The sequence below is a fragment of the Petaurus breviceps genome, unplaced genomic scaffold (genome assembly GCF_028583685.1).
Source record: "Petaurus breviceps papuanus isolate PSGF00001 unplaced genomic scaffold, PetGlider_PUasm1.0 175, whole genome shotgun sequence".
Taxonomy (NCBI): Eukaryota; Metazoa; Chordata; class Mammalia; order Diprotodontia; family Petauridae; genus Petaurus; species Petaurus breviceps.
The window spans coordinates 58,965,899-58,987,100 of record NW_027185764.1 but is presented as its reverse complement, the minus strand read 5'-3'; the positions used below and the strand labels follow the sequence as shown (position 1 = coordinate 58,987,100).

General features: G+C 38.9%; 1 protein-coding gene across 7 annotated transcripts in view; it reads left to right on the top strand.

Moving 5' to 3' along the window:
- FAM169A (family with sequence similarity 169 member A) overlaps positions 1-21,202 on the top strand; it is a 65,320-nt gene that overhangs the window by 6,753 nt on the left and 37,365 nt on the right. Inside the window, exon 2 of one of the 7 annotated variants that reach the window (XM_069085177.1) lies at positions 12,198-12,383. The exons of the other annotated variants lie outside the window; for them this stretch is intronic. The gene's annotated coding sequence lies outside the window, so the exon portion shown is untranslated. The remainder of the gene's footprint in view (positions 1-12,197; positions 12,384-21,202) is intronic. 7 annotated transcript variants of the gene reach the window in all.

Below are 21,202 nucleotides of genomic sequence, written 5' to 3'. Positions count from 1 at the left end.
TGGGAAGGTTCTACCACAGGTTGGGCATAAGTAGTCCACATGATGGAAATGTCTCTAAATTTGCACATTTCATGTTTCTTTTGAGCTATTGCAATTCTGCTTTGCTCATAGAGCACAGTACCTTCTTCAACACAGGCATGCCATGCTGGGGGTGGGAGGGTGGGGGGAGGCTGTGTCAGTGTCTTCTATGTCTCACAATCAATACAAATTTCTTCAGAGAGACTTTGATAGTGTCATTGTGCATTGTATCACTTTTTTTTTTTTTTTGCCTTTTTGGAGGGCAGTTGGGATTAAGTAACTTGACCAAGGTTACATGGCTAGTTTTTTTGTGTGGGTGTTAAGTGTCTGAGTCTGGAACTGAACTCGGGTCCTCCTGACCCCAGGGCTGCCACTTTACTCATTGTGCCACCTAGCTGCCCCTATATCGCTTCTTCTGACTTCTGTATGAGTGTAAATAGTCTTTTATGCAAACTTAGGTTTGGCATTTGAGCAATGTGGACAGCCCATCAGAATTGCACTCTGCAGTGGAGTTTGAATGCTTGGCGGTTAGCTCCACAAAGGACCAAAGGACCTCCATATCTCTGGTACCTTATCTTGCCAGGTGATCTTCAGAAATCTTCCTAAAACAATTCAAATGGAAGCAATTTCTGTTTCCTGGCATGGTGCTCAGAGACTCTCCAGATTTCACATACAAAAATGAGGTCAACACAACAGCTCTGTAGACCTTCAGTTTGGTAGGCAGTCAAATAAATATCTTGTCTCCTACACTTTTCTATGTATATGCATTCTAATCGCCCTGATAATGATAAAATTTTTAGAGTTACAAGTATCATTTTCCCATATTGGAATGTAAACAGTTTTAACTTAATTAGATCTCTTATGATTTCTCTTTTTATGTTTTACCTTTTTGTGCCTCTCTTGAGTCTTCTATTTGAAGTGATATTTCCTATTTAACTTTGCTTTTTTTCATCAGGAATACTTAAGTTCTTTGTTTTATTAAATTTTCATTTTTTTTCCATTGAAGTTCTATATTCATTTGTGCTGGGCAGGTGATTCTTGTTTCTAATCCTAGCTCCTTTGTCCTCTGGAATATCATATTCCAAGTGCTTTGATCCTTCAGTGTGGCAACTACTAAATGTTATGTGATCCTGACTGTGACTCCACAATACTTGAACTGTTTCTTTCTTGCTGCTTGTAAAATTTTCTCCTTGACGTGGGAGCTCTGGAAAAGGCTTAGGAGTTTTCATTTTGAGATCTCTTTTAGAAGGTAATCAGTGGAATCTTTCAGTTTCTGTTTTACCCTTTGGTTCTAGAATATCAGGACAATTTTCCTTGATAATTTCTTGAAAGATGATGTGTAACTCTTTTTTTTTTTATCATGGCTTTCAGGTAATCCAATAATTTTTAAATTATCTCTTCTTTATCTATTTTCCAGGTCAATTATTTTTCTTTTTTTTTTTTTTACTTTTTAAATTTTTTTTTTTTATTTTTAAGCATTCGGGGTTAAGTAACTTGCTCAAGGTTACACGGCCAGTTATTTCTGGGTGTGGTGCTAAGTATCTGAGCCCAGATTTGATCCCCAGGTCATCCCGACACTGGAGCCGGTGCTCTTACTTGCTGAGCTACCTGGCCACCCCTAGGTCAGTTATTTTTCTAATGAGATATTTCACATTTTCTCCTATTAATAATTTAAGTCTCTTGATATCTCTTGATATCTCATGGAGTCATTAGATTCCCACTTCTCATTTTTAAGGAATTTTTTCTTCAATGGTTCTTCTCTCCAGTGGATTTTTGAGACCAGACTCCCTGCTGCCTTAAGAGGGACCACAAGTACTGTTCCTTGCCCTAGAACTGTGGCTAGAGTCCCTGTTTCCTTGTGGCCACACACCATAGTATTCTTCTTCACCTTGGGACTGCTACCTGAAGCTACAGATGAGGAACGTAGTAGCATCTCGAACCCAGTGCCAGCAAAGGGTCCCCTGTAAACTCTGTCTGACCAGTTGTCCAACCCCCTTGCAGTCTGTGCCCTGAGAGCTTCTGAAACTTCCACCTCCACTGACACAACCATTTCTAAGGCTTGCTGATGTTGAGGGGATAGAGTTGTTATTGCCTGCGCCCGTGTGACAACTTTCCTACCAACCTCCTAAGATGGCTTGGACTGAAAAATTGTTTCACCTTGACCTTTTGTTGGTTCTGCAGCTGCAGAATTCAGTTGGAGGAGTTATTTTAAAGTTGTTTAGATAGGAATTTGGGAGAGCTCAGATGAGTTCCTTCCTCTACACTAGCATCTTGACTCTTCCAGCCCAAAGATTTCTAGGACTAGAATACAGGGTGATAGAGATAGAATGAATGGAGAGGTTTTAATGAGAACTAAGAATGGGTGAGGAATCGAATAAGACAGAAGGATGGCAGGTTATGGTCAAAGAATATTCAGCATTCTGGATTTGTGTGTTGGAATATCTGTATTTGATAACTATCAAGGCTATGATCATCTGTCCCTGTGTGTGGTTGAGATAGAATGAAGGTGGACGTCATTGGAGTTAAGAAGTTAAGAAGGTTGATTGAACTGGGAAACCACAGTATGTAGAGGCATCGACATGGATATCAAAGTCCTCAAGTATAAAGGAAGGTGGTATAGTAAAGAGGAAGACCAAGGCCGATAGTGAACTCCTTGACAAAGGAAGGTGGATGATATGGGGGTTGTCATGCTACCAGAATTTGGATGGGGTGATATATATCTATGGAATTGTGTGGATCTTGGAAGAGGGAAAGGTTGCTGAATGAAGCAACAGGGGGACAGTCTGGCAGTAGAAACAAGAAGTTAGTAGGATGTTTACTCATTTTAGCCTGTTGTATCAGAGGCAAGAGAGAAGGTACATCCAGTACTAGAGAGGATGGTGATTAATGCAGTGTCTTGGGGGTAAGGGAATGAAAAAATAGGTCTATTTTTGTAGGACAAATTGTTCATATCCATCATATTCGTACAGTAGAAAATAACGATTATGATGGCATTTATATATTATTTTAAAGTTTACAAATTGCTTTACAAATATGATCACATTTTATTTTATCTTTGAAGCAGCCCAGAGAGATAAATAAGTCATGTATTTTCCCCATTTTACAGATCAGAAAACTGAAGCAGACAGTGGTTAAGGGTCACACAGTCATACAGCTAGTAGGTGTCTGAGGCTGGATTTGAACTCACATGCTCAAGATTTCAGATCTAGAGTTCTATCCACTTCACCTTTGAGGGATGAGAACCTCATGATTTTTGTCTTTCTGTCCATAGCTCTTAGCATAGAGTGAAAAAGCAGTATTTTTTTATATTTGGAAAGGGGATTTATTTTTTAAAATACATTTTTATTGATTTTTTTTGTTTTTGCATCTCCTGCATTTCAAGCCCTTCCAAAGAGCCAACTCATATAACAATGAATACTCAAACAAAGAAGAGGAAGAACAGGAAAAAAAAAAAGCTAGCAAAGGCCTGTCTTTTTCCAGTAATAACTGATAGCGAGCATTTATGTAATGCTTTAAGCATTGTACAGCATGTGTACAGCATTGTGCATATATTAACTCATGTGATTTGTAACCACTAACAAGAACATCCTTAGAACTGCCCCGGCCTCCCAGGTATTTCCTGGATAAAGGCTGGCCCTGGCTAATGGGAGCTTTTTGTTCCCACTAAATTTCGTGCTTTGTCAGCCGTACCAGTTCATCATATGCCATGTGATAAGAATGACTAACATAATTAAATCTGTGCAACTGCATCATCTGTGGGATCTGGAAATGTTTTTCTTCAACTGTCTTAGACATTGAGCATCATTTGTAAATGGCTGTGAAAATAATAATAACTCACATGTGTATAGCATTTCCCTTATAGAACTCTATGAAATAGGTGAATTTAGTCTTGAAAGGGACTCAGAGGCCATCTGGTTGGTTAACACACATTTATTAAGCATTTACTATATCCCAAGCACTGTGTTAACAATACAAAGAAAGGCAAAGGGCATAAAATTGGTGGGTTTTAGTATCTAATCTTAGATTTTATTTTTTGTGTGTAATGTTCTAATTGTTGCCTCTATTAATGTGGGAAGAAATAGTATGGTTAATAGAAAATAACCACAAGCCCAGCATTGGAATACAATCCAAGAGGACAATAATTAGTATTACTCTGCTGTGTCCAGCTCTAGGCTGGCTGGGACAGGTGATGGTGGGTGGGACTCTTGGATTTGGATTTGGGGGGATAATTGGAAGGTGACTCTTTGAGAAAAGTCCCAAATCCCATCTCGAAGGGAGCTTGGAAAGTGTATTCTGTTACATTTTAAACTATTGCCTTCCAAGTTTGGGAAGTAAGTAGGTCATACCTCAATTATGAGCTAACTGGTGCTGTGAATACATGGTTGGACTTGGAGTCAGAAAATCTGGAATTCAAATCTTGTCTCAGGGACTCACTAGATATGAGCCTTAAGGTTCTAACCTGTAAAATGGGGCTAGCACCTTTCCTTATAGGATTGTTGTGGGGATCAAATAAAGCACTTTGCAAACCTGAGAAATTCTATATAAATGTTAGTTGTTGTTGTTATTGTTTTTAGCTTAGCAAACTCAAAATTAGAGGTAAATATCCTTTTGTGTGTATTCCTTAGCAAATGAAAAGGGTTTTTCAGGTGTTTAGTACAGCAGTGGCACTCAACTTTTGGTCTCAGGAGTCTTGCACTCTTAAAAATTATTGAGGACTTAGCTTAAAGAGCTTTCTTTGATATGAATTATATATATATATATATATATATATATATATACATATATATATATATATATATCTTGCTATTTACTGCATTACAAATGAAAAATCTTAGTCCTATTATATCTTTGACATTGTGGATCCCCTTCAGGTTCCCTGGACCATACTTTGAGAACCACTGTAATACAGTATTGGTATATTTATATTTGTAAGTTTTTAAAAAAAACTAAGCTGATTAGCTTCTAGAATTCCACTAGAATGCAACATCTGACATCTGGTGAAGTTTATTTTTGGATATTTTAATTGTGAGTAGTTCCCCTATAGCAAAATTCCTAAAGAAAAAATCCCATAGTGTTGTACAAATGTCTTAGCTGGCAAGTTGACAGAATTTGGGCAGGTTTGTTTTGCTTCCCTTAAGTGTGTTTGACAGAGTAGAATAATGATGACTTCTTAAAAGTTAGTGAAAAATTTTATATTGAACTGTGTAACCTTAAAATTTTCATTTCTTTGTTTTTGGAAATAGCACTTTTTTGAGTATCATTTGAAATTTTACATTATGCAGATTTTGCAGGAATTATGGCTATTTTGGGATGTTGAACTCAAGACAAAAACATTATATTTTCAAAATAATGAAAATGCATAAATTGAAGTAACTGATTAGTCTCTTCCAGCTGAGAATTGAGATTTTTATTTGAAGTGACTATTATTCTATATTTGGTGTTTTAAGAAGACATTGCTGACTTGGAATGATGGCTTTTTTATATTTGGGTAATTATCATGAATTGTAAAGAGTTTAGACACTATCTTTAATAAAAGAAGTACTATTTTATGAGATTGGCTATCTAGGCACTGAATACATGAACACTTAGATTTAGAAATCACCTGGACCAGTCCCTTACCTACCTCCATTTAAATTTGTCAGTTCCCTACCCATTTACCAACTCTATGTGCTTGAGTAAGCAAAATTTATACTAAAATTATACATTTTATTTTATTTGCATTAATATGATATCCAAAATTTAACAGCTCGCCTAGCAAACCAAATGGGCATGCCTTTTAAGAAACCCCTGACTTATAAAATGTAAACTCCTTTAAGAGCGGGGACCTTGTCTTGTTTTGTTTTCTCATATCATACAGTAGGTTTTTCTGTACTTAGTAGGCTTTTGATACGTGTTCAACATGAAAGTAGTTAAAACTGTATACCAGCCTGCAACATCCAAACTACCTTTTTTTTTATGGTGTTTGGAACTCAGAATGCCTTTGCCAATGAAATAATTTTTCAAATAGACTTCTGATTTTTAAAAATTGTTAATACATATCAACAACAAACATGTCAATATACAAAGAAAAACATGGTGTAGTGAATGGCTCCATAGGCTTAAGAGTTAGAGAGTTTTAACCCTGCCTTAGACAATGACAAGCTGGGTAACTCTGGGCAAAGGCACTCTGTGTATCTTGGCCTCCATTTTTTCATGTGTAAAATAATGGAATTGAACTTACTGACCTCTGAGATACCTTTCAACTTTAAATCTGTGGTTCTAGTTTTTTTTTTTTTAATTTATTTTATTTTGTTTTGCTTTTTGGAGGGAAAAGGCAGGGCAATTGGGGTTAAGTGACTTGCCCAAGGTTACACAGCTAGTAAGTGTTAAGTGTCTGAGGCCTTATTTCAACTCAGGTCCTCCTGACTCAAGGGAGGGTGCTCTATGCCACCTAGCCACTCCTGTGGTTCTAGTTTAAAACATAATTGAAATCAGGAACCTGTTCCATATCCTAGATGGAGTTGCTGAGGTATTCTCAAAAATGTGCCACTAAATTGATTTCTTTCACTTCTTCTGGTACATGCCAATGTCCCTGATTAGGAGAGGAAGTAAGTGGGCACTGTGAAGGGGCTGATTAGTTTTGGGGCCAATTTTATCCAATCTCAGCTATTGTTTTCCCGGATTTAGTAAAAGAAAACCCATCCCAGTGGGGAAGAGCTATCTATATGTTTTTTGCTGGGTTGGAGACCACCTGCTTTATTCATGAAGATGGAGGAAGTAGGAAATTTGGATTTTTGTATGGAAATTCTGTTTAGAACCAACTTGTCTAGAATACAACCAACCTTTACATTGAGAAAATATCTCTAGTTTGTTTCCCAAAAGTCATTGTTCAGTTGTGTCACATGGTATCTTATTGCTAGAATGCAACCATTAGTCTTCTTGTCCAACTTTCTAGCAATGGCCTTGCCCAAAGACGGCACCCTAAGTTAGAAAATAGAGAATTTGTATCATGGTTGGGGTCGGGGGGGAGATGTTGCATCTGACTCAACAGGTTATTCCATGTAATGTAATGTAGTGTTTGGAATTTTTGTTATTACCATGTTAGCTACCAATTTTAATCATATAGGTGTAATTTGCCATAAACTCATGAAAATTCATACTTAGCAAAATAGGACTTTCTTTTCCTTATATAAAAAATTCCTTTAAAGAGCAGCTAGGTGGCACAGTGGGTAGAACATTGGGCCTGAAGTCAGACTTGAGTTCAAAATCAGACTCAGATACCTCCTAGATATGTGATCCTGGGCAAGTCACTTAACCCTGATTGCCTCAGTTTCCTCATCTGTCAAATAAGCTGGAGAAGCAAATGGCAAAACACTCTAATATCTCTGCCAAGAACACCCCAAATGGGATCATGGAGAGTTGGACACAAGTGAAACAACTCTACAACAGTAGCAAACTCCTGCATTTAATCTTAATTTAGACACAAATTTTTAGTTTTGTATAAATGTATCTACTATTATCTTATTCTTCATGTTTCTACATCATATTTCCCTCTGCATCCTGTTAAATATGTGGGATTACATTTTTCAGCAGTGAAGCTGAAAATCCAAGTGTCTGCTTTTGTGTACTTTGGGGCTGCATTTTGGTATATATTGAGAAGCGTTCTGGATGGTCTCTGACCCTGTGGACTTGTCAGTGGTGTTTTGTTGCCCTTTTGTATTTCCTCTTCCTTTTTATAAAAAAGTAAGTTTTTCCTTAAGTTGCTCAGCCTTGGGAAAGGATTTCTTTTCCTGCTAACTACTTTGAAAAGGTAGGGATCATGATTTTGTAAAGCTTTTTGTTTGAATTTTCATGATTTAAACATTGTCATGCTATACCTCCCCCTTGCAAACTTAAAAAAATTCATTTGATTTCAAATTCCTCCTTTTCCATTCTTTCCCCCCAAATATTTAGGAAGTGAAATAATCTTAGAAGTTTTCTTTTACTTGCCGAAGGCAAGCTCTTAGTTGAGTGATCTTTGTGAAAATTGGATTCATTTTTCAACTAAAATGAAAGGTCATCAACAGTTTTGATTGAGCACTAACCTATATGTCCAGCACTGTACTAGTCCAATCCAATGAACATTTAAAATGTCTTCTGGGGCAGCCAGATAGCCAGCCCCAGAATCAGGAGGACCAGAGTTCCAGTCCTACCTCAGACAGTTACTAGCTGGGTGATGACCCTGGGCAAGTCACTTAAGTCTTTTTGCCTCAGATTCCTCATCTGTGAAGATCAGCCTAACAGGGTGCCAAGGGAAATATGATGTGGAAACATTAAGAATAAGATAATAGTATTTACATTTATACAAAACTAAAAATTTGTCTAAATTAAGCTGGAGAAGGAAATGGCAGACCACTTTATTATCTCTGTCAAGAAAATCCCGAATGGGGTCACAGAGAGTCTAACTGAAAAGACTTAACAACAGCAACAAATACCTACTATGTATGAAGCACTGTGCTGTGCTAAGTCCTGAAGATACAGTCAATAAAAAGAAAAATAAATAAGTTCCTTGAGGGTTGGTCTGAAGTGTGAGACAGCTCCCTAAAGGAAAGGGGTTGGGGAGGGCTGGGCATTAGGTTCATATAATACAGCTGGAAAAGGAAAGGTTTAGAGATCATCTAGTTAACTCCCCCTTTTACAGATAGGGAAACTTAAGTCCAGAGAAATTTAAGTGATTTTTGCCAGTGGTCATATAAACAAATGAGGCAGAGCTGGGATTGGATTTTCTAACTCCATTTTACACATGAAAGCAATTAGGAAGTAATACAGATAGTGCAAAGAACATTGGTTCTGGAGTCAGAGTCCTGGATTCAAATCCCACTAATTGCTTGGGCCTCGGTTTTCTCTGTAAAATGAGGGTGTTGGACTAGGTGGCCTCTAAAATGGAGTCCAGCTCTAGGTCTGTCCTTCTGAATTACAGAATCCAAGATGACATTATAATTGAGTGTTAAATCCTGTGGTTCGAACTTCCCAACCTGGTTCCAACCTGTCTTTTCTGATTAATTTCACATTATTCCCCCTAGAGCACTCTACAACCTGGCCAAATTGGCCTGCTTGGTATTTCCCATACATGACATTCTTGCTTCCTTCCACTTTTTTTTAAAGCCTCAATGCAGGTCTTTGGTCTTTGTCTTTTAAAAATATTTTAATACATTTGTGTATTTTTACATGCATTTATAATCTGCCCATTTAACTACCCTCTCCCACGCCTCCCCCAGCATGCAAGAAGTCCAGCAAAACACATTTCCACATTGGCCCTGGCTGAAAATAATGTCTCTTCATTTTAAATCTTTTGCACTTCTCTGACAGGAGGTGAGTAGCAGCGTGTTTGATCTTCAGTTTTCTACACTTGATTTTATCATTATATCAATCAGAGTTCTAGAGTCTTTAAAAGTTATTTTTCCTCTGCAGTGTTGTCATTATGGAAGTCAGTTCCCTAAGTCTGAACACTTCCCTCTACATGAGTTTTTTTTTTTTAAGCAGTTGGGGTTAAGTAGCTTGCTCAAGGTTACACAGCCAGTTATTTCTGGGTGTGGTGCTAAGTATCTGAGCCCAGATTCGATCCCCAGGATCCGCCGACACTGGAGCCGGTGCTCTTACTCGTTGTGCTACCTGGCCACCCCTAATGAGTTCTTTTTACCCTGTACTTTATTTTTTTTAAATTTTGTTAAATATTCTTATTTCATTGAATACTAACCAATTTCATTTAAAAAAAATTTTGGCATTCAAAAAATTAAAATTTTGAGTTTCAGATTTTCTCCCTCCCTTCCCCCCCTCTTCCACCCAGTAAGAAGGCAAATAATATGTCAATCATACACGTGAAGTCACGTAAAACATATTTCAATATTAGCCATGTTACCTTCCAAAAACACAAAAAAGCAAGAAATATTAGGTAAAAGAAAGTATTCTTCAGTCTTCACTGAGTTCATCAATTCTCTCACTTTAGGGAGGTAGCATTTTTCTTCATGAAATTACTTGAATTACTTGGATCACTGTCTTGATCAGAGTAGTTAAGTCTTTCAGTTGATCATCATTTCAATATTGCTGTTATTGAGTACAGTTTTCTCCTGGTTCTACTCACTTCACTTTGCATCAATTCATATACCTTTTCCCAGACTTTATTTTTTAAAATAAATTTTCAATGATGTCTTTTTTTAAAAAATCACCAAAATTTCTCCCAGTATTCTCCTTCCTCTTCCTCTCAGAAAGCCATACCATGTAACATTTTTTTTTTGCTTTTTTTTTTTTTTGGAGGACAGCTGGGGTTAAGTGACTTGCCCAAGGTCCCACAGCTAGTTTTTGTGTTAAGTGTCTGAGGCCACTTTTGAACTCAGGCCCTCCTGACTTCAGGGCTGGTGCCACCTAGCTGCCCCTGAATATTCTTTCTTAAAGAAGACATTACAGAAAAACAACCATACCATGGCTGCTTCTCACAATGTATGTATCTTTGTTCTGCCCTCATAGTTTGTTACTTCTTTGCTGAGAAAGGGGGGGGTATGTTTTATTATTATTATATTTACTTTACACCAATTTACACCAGTTTATTCTTGTTCTTCAGACCCATTACTGATTTTTCAGTTCCTTGGAATTTGGCTTCCTTTTACTCACTGATCTTTGAATTTTCATACTTGGAGTCATGCTGGATATTGTGTTTCTGTTTATTTCCCTCTGCATCTTTCATGTCTCTCAGAATTCATTTGTCATTTCTTCCAGCATAGTGATATCCCATTGCACTTACACAATATATTATACTCGTCCATTCCCTAATCGATGGGCACTTTGTTCCCATCATTGCTACCACAGAAGGTGCTGCTGTGAATGTTTTAGTATATATTGGAACGTTCCTCTTTGACATCCTTGGGCTATATACCGGACTACCGAAATCATTGGGCCAAAGGTTATACTTTGCAGTTCTTTTGAGAGTTGTTGGTTCATATGCTTTGACCGTTTATCTCTTGGGGACTGGATATTAGACTCATGGATTTATTAAATGCTTATAGATCTTGGATACCAAATCCTTATCGAGAAGTTTGATGCAAAGATATTTTTTTCCCATTTGACCACTTTGCTTCTTATCCTAGAAGCATTAATGTTGTCTGTGTAAAAACGTTTCAGCTTCTGGTTCCCTCTTCGGCTATAAACATAGTATTATGTTCTTTCAGTTACTTTACTAAATAAAGTAAAACATGGTGCAGTGGGTGGAATGCCGGGCCTGAAGTCAGAAGACTCATCTCCCTGAGTTCAAATGTGAGCTTAAGACACTCACCAGCTGTGTGACCCTGGACAAGTCACTTAGCCCTGTTTGCCTCAGTTTCATCTATAAGATGAATTGGAGAAGGAAATGGCAAGCCACTCCAGTATCTTTGCAGGGGGTGGGGAGGACCCCAAATAGGGTCACAATGAGTCAGACACCCTGAGAAATGACTGAATAACAAAAATTAACTTTAATCTTTTTTTTTTTTTTTGAGGTGGCACTGTTTCTACTGGCTCTCTTCCCCTCACCCCACCCCTTCCTCTTATTTGATATTTCCCCTCCCTTGCTTTTTCTCCTGGTTCCTTTGTTTTTAAATTTCTTTTTTTTTTTGCTTTTCTATTTTTGCTTTTCTTCCTTCCTTCCTTCCTTCCTTCCTTCCTTCCTTCCTTCCTTCCTTCCTTCCTTTCGGGGTTAAGTGACTTGCCCAAAGTCACATGGCTAGTAAGTGTGTCAAGTGTCTGAGGCTGGATTTGAACTCAGGTCCTCCTGACTCCAGGGCCGGTGCTCTATTCACTGTGCCATCTAGCCACCCTAATTTCTTTTTCTTTTTGCTCTTTTCAAGAAAGATTTTTCTCTCTTCATTTTCCATCTTCTCTTTCTACTAGACCTTCATTCACTGATTCATCACCCCTAAAATGATTTCTGTCTTCTTCATGCTTCTTCAAAGCTTCCAAGGCATTCATTCTAGGCTCTCCTCTCTAGAGAGTTCCTGCCACTGCCTTATAGGGTTTACTCCATGGATCCCCTTTTCTAGTGGGTCTCACTTGCCGAACAATAGGCATCATTATAGATGTCATAAAGGACACTTCCCCATTAGAGGGCCCCTCCCCACCATGTTCCTTATTACTTAGTCCACCTATGATTTATATCTGATTTTGTTGACTTTTTTTTTTCTACATTTGTCTAGAAATCTCCTTCTGGAGTCTGTTCTCCCACTTCTCCAGCTGCCTATGTTGCAAGGAGTTCCAGCTTTCTACTCCCTCTCCTCCCCAGAACAAGTAGACTTTTCAAGTGCCAAATCCCTCAGCCTCATCCAGTGTAAGGTTCTCTTCACCCATAGGACAATTCAGTGGGATCCTCTCTCACCTCCAAAGTAAGGCCTATTCCCTTCCCTCCCCCACTTTTCAACTCCCTTATCCCCCAGCTTCTTCTCTTTCTGAGACCACAGAGGTCACCTTTCATCCTCATTGTTAGCCCTTGATTTGACCCTCACCCCCACAAATCATTCTTGTCTCCCTATTCCCCTACCCTCCTTTATATACCTTTCCCATGTTGTAATGTAGTCCCACAAAAGAGGCTTTCTTTCACTAGTAGACATGTCACTATATTCTGTCCATAATGTCCCCATCCGCCTCTTTATTGTGACCTCTATAAGATTTCCACCTTCACCCCTGTCTCATGTAGAAAGAAGTCTATCACTCTGTTGCTGTCATTGTCTGCTTAATTTATTCACTCCTGCATTTCTGTTATTTGGGAGTGTTTGAGAGGCAAATAATCTCTTCAGTTCTGGTTTTCTTTCTAAAAATGTTTCAGACTCTTCCTTATTATTAAATATCCATCTTTTGTCCTGTGTGGTTAAGCTCAGATTTGCAGGATTGGTCACCTTGAGTGAGCACCATTGCTCTTTGGAGCACATTATTGGAATAAACCTTCCTTTTTCTAGTGACTGCAGAATGGTGTTGCATTAATTGAATATCCTTTCCTTTATATGTGAAGGACTTTCTCTTGATGGCTTGCAGAACTTATTTCTGAATTGAATTGTTAAATTTAACCTCTATGTGTCTTGGAATTTGTAGTCTTGGTTTTTTACTTTTGTTTTAAAGGTGATCTGTGAATTCTTCTAATTAGAATTTTACTTTCTATGTTTAGAAGTTTGGGGCATTCCTTCTATTACTTCCTTTGTTATGGTGTTAGGAATTTTTTTGACCTGTCCTGTTCTTCTAGGAGACCTGTGATCTTCAGGTTGTCTCTGTGCATTTTGTCTTTGAGTTCAGTATGTTTTGCTTGCATAATGAGTGTATTTTCTTTTAATGTTACTGCTTTTTGCTTCTCTTGTAGCTTGTCCTGTGTATTTGCCTTCTCACTCTCTTATTCTGTAATTTGTTTCTTTGATGAAGCTTGCCATTGCAGATGTAAGTTTTTCTATTCTGTTCATTAGTTTTGCTGTGTAGGATATAAATTCCGCTCTCATAATTCTTGTTCCTTTTATACCACTCAGGAATAACTTGTTATGGCTCTCCAATCTCCTCAAATTCCACAGTGTCCTCTGTCTCATCGGGTGTTGGATTATTTTCCTTTGTTTTGCATTATTTATCAATAGATGCCAGAATTCATTTACTAGATCTGGAGGCCATATTTTCTTTTGTTGTTACTGTTTTTCTCATTGATTTATCTGTTTATGTTCAAGGTCTTTTGAGTTTTCTTCTTCCTGAAATCTTTGGTCTTTTCTGTCTTTTTCTCCTCTTATTTCCTGACTCCCTTCCTTCTGTGGTTTTCTTGGGGGCTGGATATCAAAGTATCTCAGCTCCTTCCATGCTGGGCAATTGTCACCAGCCTTGTCTCTGCTCCACTTGACTCCGCTTGACCCCATCTGGGTGCTATATTCTTTGTCTCGGCCTTGATGGAGTGCTGCATAGCTCCCCACATGCATGGCATCCATTCCTGATGGCTTGTCCCATTCCCTCTGTTCCTCAGTTCTCTGCCCCCTAACCAGCAGTTTAGTTTTGCAGCACTGACCCTTCTGGGTTGTTGCCCCTGGCAGGCTTTTGATCCTAAAAGGCTGTGACCAAGCTAGCTTTTGAGGCTGGAGCAAAGTTCCACGTCTTGAAGCCAGTGTCTTCATGGCATTAGAGAAAAAGAAGGGGGACTGGGTTGCAGGGCTGAGTTTTGACTAAGCCTTTGTGTTGTCCTCAGGTCTGCTAGTGCAGCCTCACTTCCCCTCACTGAGGTGGAGAAGGGGTGCTGAGTGAGCTCAGGGTCAGTGAACCATCAGTTCCTGGGTTTGGGGGTTGTTTTTTAATGCTTTTGGGTTAGAGAGAGACCCCTGAAGTTGTTTTATCTTTGAAGTTACCTTATCTTCTGGTTTTGAGAGGTTGTAGCAATCCAGGGACAACATCTTGTTGCTCATGTGACCCGGTGGGTCAGAAGTTACAAATTTAGTCACTTTTCTTGTACAATTACAAATTTCTATCCAAAACTGCTGGACAGATTCATAGCCTCACCAACTGTATTTCTGTGCCTGGCTTCCCATAATTCCTCCACTGTGTTGTTTCTCCCACCTTTTTTTGGTCTTTCTTTGCAAATTTCTAGGGTATGAGGTAGAACTTCAGTTGTTTTAATTTGTGTTTTTCTTATTAGTGAGTTGGAGCATTGAAACATATGCTCTTTTGCAAATTTTGCTATCCCCTCTATTTGAAAAATGCTTTGCTACTACTTTGTGCAATAGTCCAAAGGTATGTCAAATGCTGTTTTTGCTTAACTTATTTACTGATTTCTGCTGTACTATGTTTTTGATACATTGAAAAAAAACCACCTTATTTCCCACAAAAAAAAACATGTTTTCATTTTAGGCTGAAAAGAAATTTTTTTTGTAGTTTTCTAGGCAGGGCTGTGTTTTGTAGCATTTAGATTTGTAGGTATGCCAAATTTTTTGCCCTGTGCTTCTTTATCATTTGACATTCTAGGCACAGATGTCCAGTTGAGGCAGACCTATTTCCCTCCAAGGTATGCTCCCATGAGTGGCATTCAAGGTGTTATTTGGAGCATCATTGACAGGAGTTACAGGGTGGTGAGGCCCAGCTAAATTCCTTGTCACATTTCCCCTGGGGTCCAGAAGAAGCTCCTTCTTGGCAAAAGAAGTTGGAAAAGACCCTGGGATTAGCTGGGAAAGCATGGGCAGGTTCTCATGATAGTGATAAGTGGAAATCACTATGAAAGCTGATGGAAAACTGGAAGCAGGAGCTAAGCACTGAAGTGGGAGGAAGGAAAAATAGATATTTGGTCTTGCAGCCTCAAGCACTTACTAACTGTGTGACTGGGCAAGTCACTTCACCCTGTTTGCCTCAGTTTCCTCATCTGTAAAATGAGCTGGAGAAGTAAACTACAAACCACTGCAGGATCTTTTGTCAAGAAAACCTCAAATGGGGTCATGAAGGGTTAGACACAACTGAAACTACTCATGATGGTGTACCAGAAGATAGCAGTAGGTAGGCAGACATCTGAGAAACTACTCTGGTCCTAAAATATAGGTATCTGTACTTACATGAGTTGGTATAGACTTTGTGCAACCCTGTACAAAATACTCAGCAGTGAAATGCCCCTTCTTTATTCTGTCTTGAGCTAGGCTGCTGCAAAATTGTTAAGCATTTATTTTCTTTGCATTTCATTTAAGGATTTGATTTCCTTAAAATGAATTCCTGTGATCTTGGGTTGAAGATGTTTATAAACAATGCATTTACTGCATTTTAACTCTTTAATTTTTAAAATGTCCTTAAAATTATCCAAGGCTGCTAAGCATGCACATAACTCCTTCCACCTTTGAGAAAGCATTGTAGAACTGGAAACACCGTATATATCTTAAAAGTCTGGGTATCCTTGGAGGTAGGAGAAAGAGATAATTTTAGATTAATTATGTAACATTGAACAGCCTGGGTAAAGGGAAAGGATGGGACTGCACGGGGTGTTGGGTTTAGTGGTTTTGATTTGGCTTTTCTGAGCTGTTGTAAGCTGCTTCCAAGTGATTACATAAATAATATGCAGTAATCTAGGTCATGCACTAGTTGCTGACGTCTTCATGATAAAGGGTGTTGTTTTCATTTCCGTAATATCACATGTAAAAAATGAAGTGCATTTCTCTCTTATTAATATTATGCATATTCACTATATCCACCATCTACTGTACGTTCATTGTGTAACACCAATGCCAGTGTAGCTACAACAGTGTGCAGTTTGATTCTGTGTGTCTCGCCAATTGTTTCTCTTCTGTAAGATAAGGATCTAGCATCCATGTTCGGGTATGGCAGATGGTGGAATTGTCATAATCATGTAACTGATCAATCAGGGAATCACTATCTTGGAATGAAATTTTTAGATAATCCAAACCAAGTTCTGTTAGTTTATCCATTCACCCCAGTAGAATGTAAGCCCCTTGCAGTCAGGATTTGTTCTTATTTTGCCTTTTTGTGTACTCAGTGCCTTGTGCCCAGTAACCGTTTGTCAGCATACTGTAGCAGACAGTGAAGAGTGCACAGTACTGCTGGGATTTCACCTCTGATATTTTTTTAGTTGTGACAACTTTGTCTCTCTGAGCCTCAGTTTTCATTCTATACATGGGGATTATAATATCTGTAGTATTAAGGGTTGCTTTGAGGAACAAATGAGATCATGCAGTTTAAAGGTTTTGTAAATCTTAAAGCACAATTGTATATATGTAGAAATGTCAGTTATTCAGTTATTGAGGCACCTAGGTAGCATCATGGATAGAGCACCATGCTTGGAGATAAGAAGACCAAAGTTCAAAGTACTTACAAGTTGTATGATCCTGGGCAAATCACTTAACCTCTTTCTGCTTCAGTTTCCTCTTCTGTAAAATGTGGATAATTAGAGTTCCCATCTCTTCGGGGTGTTGTGAGGATCAAATGGGAGAATATGTGTAAAGTGCTTGGCTCAGTGCCTGATACATAGTAAGCTCTATATAAGGCTTATTCACCTCATTTCCTCCCTCTCCCCACTAGCCCCCACTTATTACTTTAAAAATGATTTGTCCTATGATAGTTAAAATCTCTTAACTCCTTCCAATTTATAACAAAAGAGGAACTGGGTGGGAGGGTGACTAGTTTTTTTGTTGTTGTTTTGGGCTTTTTTTTGTGCCACTGTAGCCTATCTAAGCAGTGCTGGCTGGATATGAACCCCAACATCTGGGGGACAGAGCATATTTGATATTGGGGGCTATGGAGCAAGGGTATCTTATTACCCTACAGACATCACCTTGAAGCCCTAGGGCATTCATTGGCTGATTCTTAAGTGGCCAGGAATGTCAGAATTGCCACACTGCGTCTCAATCCCAGGCACCATTTTAGAAAAGACAAGTTGAACTTTGTCTAAAAGCTAGGGACTGGAATAGTGAAAGGACTGTGATGAGTGGTTGAAGGAACTAGAGTGGGGAGTTGGGGGGTGGTGTATGAGATTTTCAGTCTGGAAAAAAGACTTGGCATGCTGTAATGGGAATGTAAATTTTAAAGATCTTCCCTGCCCCTAGGCTAAAGTGCACCTGGAGCCTGGGGTGGGAGGCTTGTTTTTCAGTAGATACTTTTTGATTGGCCAGTGGGTCCAAAAGATTGTTACATTCTCTGAGCCAGGAGAAGGCTAGATAAGCCCTGATGTGTAGCTTTGTTTTGGGGCTCACTTTGAGAAGTGTTCTGTGATTTGATGTGGATTCTGGGAAGCCATTGTCCTGAGCCCCCCGGCTTTGAAAAAACCCAGATGTTGAAACCCAGATGTTGACTGCGTATGGATGTAATGGTTGGACAGTTTGAAATCTGTCTACTAGATCTGTTTCTGTCTTGATAATTCTGTCTGTGTACTTTGAAGTTCGGGGTGCTGACCTTTTCCCCTGAACAAGGTAAACGATATATGTCTGACTGATTAAAGTAAGCTTGTTAACCCATTTTGAGTTGCTTTCCTTTATCAAAGCAGATCCAAGAACCTGTATTGGCAGCAAACCCTGAGGACGCTTGGGATGCTTGCTGCCACACATGCACAGACAAGACAACAGTCTTTTGAAGGGCTGTCTAGTATCTTTTCCTTGGGGCACTAGGGTCTTCTGTTATCCAGCTTCTTTTCCCTTAACACAGGATTTTATTGGAGTCAGAACCTTGACAGCTGGTTGTTAAATTTTCATTGTGAGCATTTACACCTCAAATCTGTCTTAAGTGTTAGAAATTAGGTCTCAATTTATCATTTTGCTGATTGTCTAGGCCAGGAATGGGGAACCTGCAGCCTTGAGGTCACATGTGGCCCTCAAGTATAGCCCTTTGACTGAATCCAGACTTCACAGAACAAATTCAGTTAAGAAAAGAATTTGTCAGGGGCAGCGGAGTCAGGAGGACCTGAGTTCAAATCCGGCCTCAGACACTTGATACTTACTAGCTGTGTGACCTTGGGCAAATCACTTAACCCCAATTGCCAAAAAGCAAAAAAGAAAGGAAAAGGATTTGGCAATTAAGAAATCATTGATAAATCTAAAGAAAATAGTTTCTTTTCAGTGATGAAATTAGAAGCATAATTGGAAGAGCAAATTTGGCTCAGTACTCTAGTCCATTTAGTGGAAAAATAGGAACCACAATCGTGATATTTTAATGTAGACCCACCCCCCCCACCCATATTGTGATCTGATAGTAAAGTCCCCAATAACTTTGAGGGAGAAATAAGCCAGAGCAAACTATGCAAGGACATGGTAAAACCATCATGTCATCCACTATTGTAACCACTGTTTGTTGTTCTTGGGTAAGATATACCTCATCTCTTCTCTAAATAACCCACTAAATAACTCTAAATAACCATAACTGCAGTTTTGTCTAAAAGGTCTTTCATTATTATAAAAGTATTTGGTCACCTACTCTTGTCTTCTGCCCATGAACAGGGAATTTCTTCTCATTCTATTAACAAATCTTAGTAGCTTCATGGCAGATATTCCCCTACAGGAGCTCCCTTTTCCCCTTGAATGAATCCTCCTTTGCCTCCTCCTCCTTCTCCTGTGAAAGGTGTTACTTAGCTGTCCTAAGTTGCCACAGGATGCTTCTGATGGGTTGTATACTCTAAGGGGCTCTGAAAAATGAGAAAAACTGTATCTGTACCCTGGGAAACTGATGCTACAGTCAGCAATCTTCCTTAGCATTTTAATACATTTCTTTGCATTTAGTTTCGCTGCCTAACTTTGACCCACAGTCATTGGGCCTTTGCTGACAGGTGTTGTTTTGTTCATTTGTTTCCTCCATGACCCCATTTGTGGTTTTCTTGGCAAAGATACTGGAGTAGTTTGCCATTTCCTTCTCCAGTTTATTTTACAGGTGAGGAAACTGAGGCAAATAGGGTTAAGTGACTTGCCCAGGGTCACACAGCAAAGAAGTCTCTGAAGCCAGATTTGAACTTAGATGAGTCTCTCTGGTCCCAAGCCCAGTGTTCTGTGCACTATGGCGCCACCTAGCTGCCTATCTTTGACCCACAATCACTGGCCTTCTATTGACAGGTATACCTCTAAGAGATTCCCTAATATCTGCTATCGAAATTTGAAAAATGTTAAGAGGTGGGAAAAGTGGGGTTACCAGGAAAGAGTGGTTTTTTTTATAAATATTCCAAAACCAGATTTTTTAGTAACGCTAAATTTTGTGACATTTTTAGACTGTCTCATAATTATTGTTATTGTATGTTGCTTCTCTTTAGGCTGGCTTCAATCTATTTCTTTGGACTATGTAAGTTAAATGGATAAGGAATGATTATTTGCTTTTAGGGCCTTCTGAATTGAGAAAAATGAATTATTGAACAGCAGATGTCTATAAATTTTCAGATACTGCTTTTTTTTGGAGGCAATTGAGGTTATGTAGCTAGTTAAGTGTCAAGTGTCTGAGGTGGGATTAGAATTCAGGTCCTGATTCCAGGGCCAGGGCTGTATCCACTCCACTACCTAGCTGCCCCAATTTCTAGCCCTTGCTAAAGGTATTTCAGAATATGGGAAACATATAATTACTGTAAAAATATTACACTTTGCAACTTTTAAAATTACTCTTTGTGATCTGAACGTGGCAAAGGGCTGTCTCAGCAGAGGACCTTACTTTAGTGCTAAAATAGAGGTCACTTGTCCAGAGCAAGAGGGGCAGCAAGGTGGTGCTTTGGAAACAGTTCCAGACTAGAGTAACTTAGGAAGACTCATCTTCCTGAGCTCAGATCTGGCCTCAGGTACTTCTTAACTGTGTGACCATGGGTAAGTCTTGTTTGCCTCAGTTTCCTCATCTGTAAAATGAGCTGGAGAAGGAAATGGCAAACCACTCCAGTATCTTTCCCAAGGAAATCCCAAATGGGATCATGAAGAGTTGTATACGAGAGAAATGACTGAGGGGAGGTTCTTTTGGAGCATGCTTGACTACAAAATCACAGTGATAAGAGTTGTGGCCTTGACATAGCCAGAGATGAAAGAAAGGCTGAGAGAAAAGAAAAGAATAATCTATTAAGGAAAGTCCATCCCATAATTTGTAGCCTGGTAAATTCACATGTCTACCTTCCCTTTTGGTAGAATTTCTATAGTCTGTTACTTTTAGCTTCTCTCTTCACCCCACCTCTGTGAGGGAGGGTTAAAGGCAATGTTGTATGTACTGCCTTTTTCAAGCTGTATGACAAATATGACAAGCATTTGGGGGGGGAGGGGAGTACTGCTTCATCATTTTAAAGGATTCAGGTTTGTTTGTTTTTTTATTGATAGGGTCCTGCCCTGATAGAAACAGAAAGCTGCTTACCAAATCCTGGTTTCCTGGCCAGAACTGAGGCAGAGTGGCGTTTTCCAAGGTGTTAGAAATGATGCCCCCCTATCAATGAAGTCAATGGGGTGTCAATCAATGACTATAATTTAGGCACCTCTTACCATACCAGATTTCCTGATTTCAGGCCAAGTATTAGTTCTAAACCCTGCTAATAACTTTATTATGTCTCAGTTTCATTGACCACCAAATGTAGATAGAGAAACAGTAATAAACTGAATGAAACTTGGGACAGATCTCTTTCCTAATGTGTAATTGACTCCTGGCATTTAATACAACAAATCTGAAAAACAAATAATTTTTGTCTTTTTAAAAAAATATTTTCTCTGTCTCTTCCACCTGAGCCATACTTTACAACAAAGAACAAAGAGAAAGGGAAAGAAGC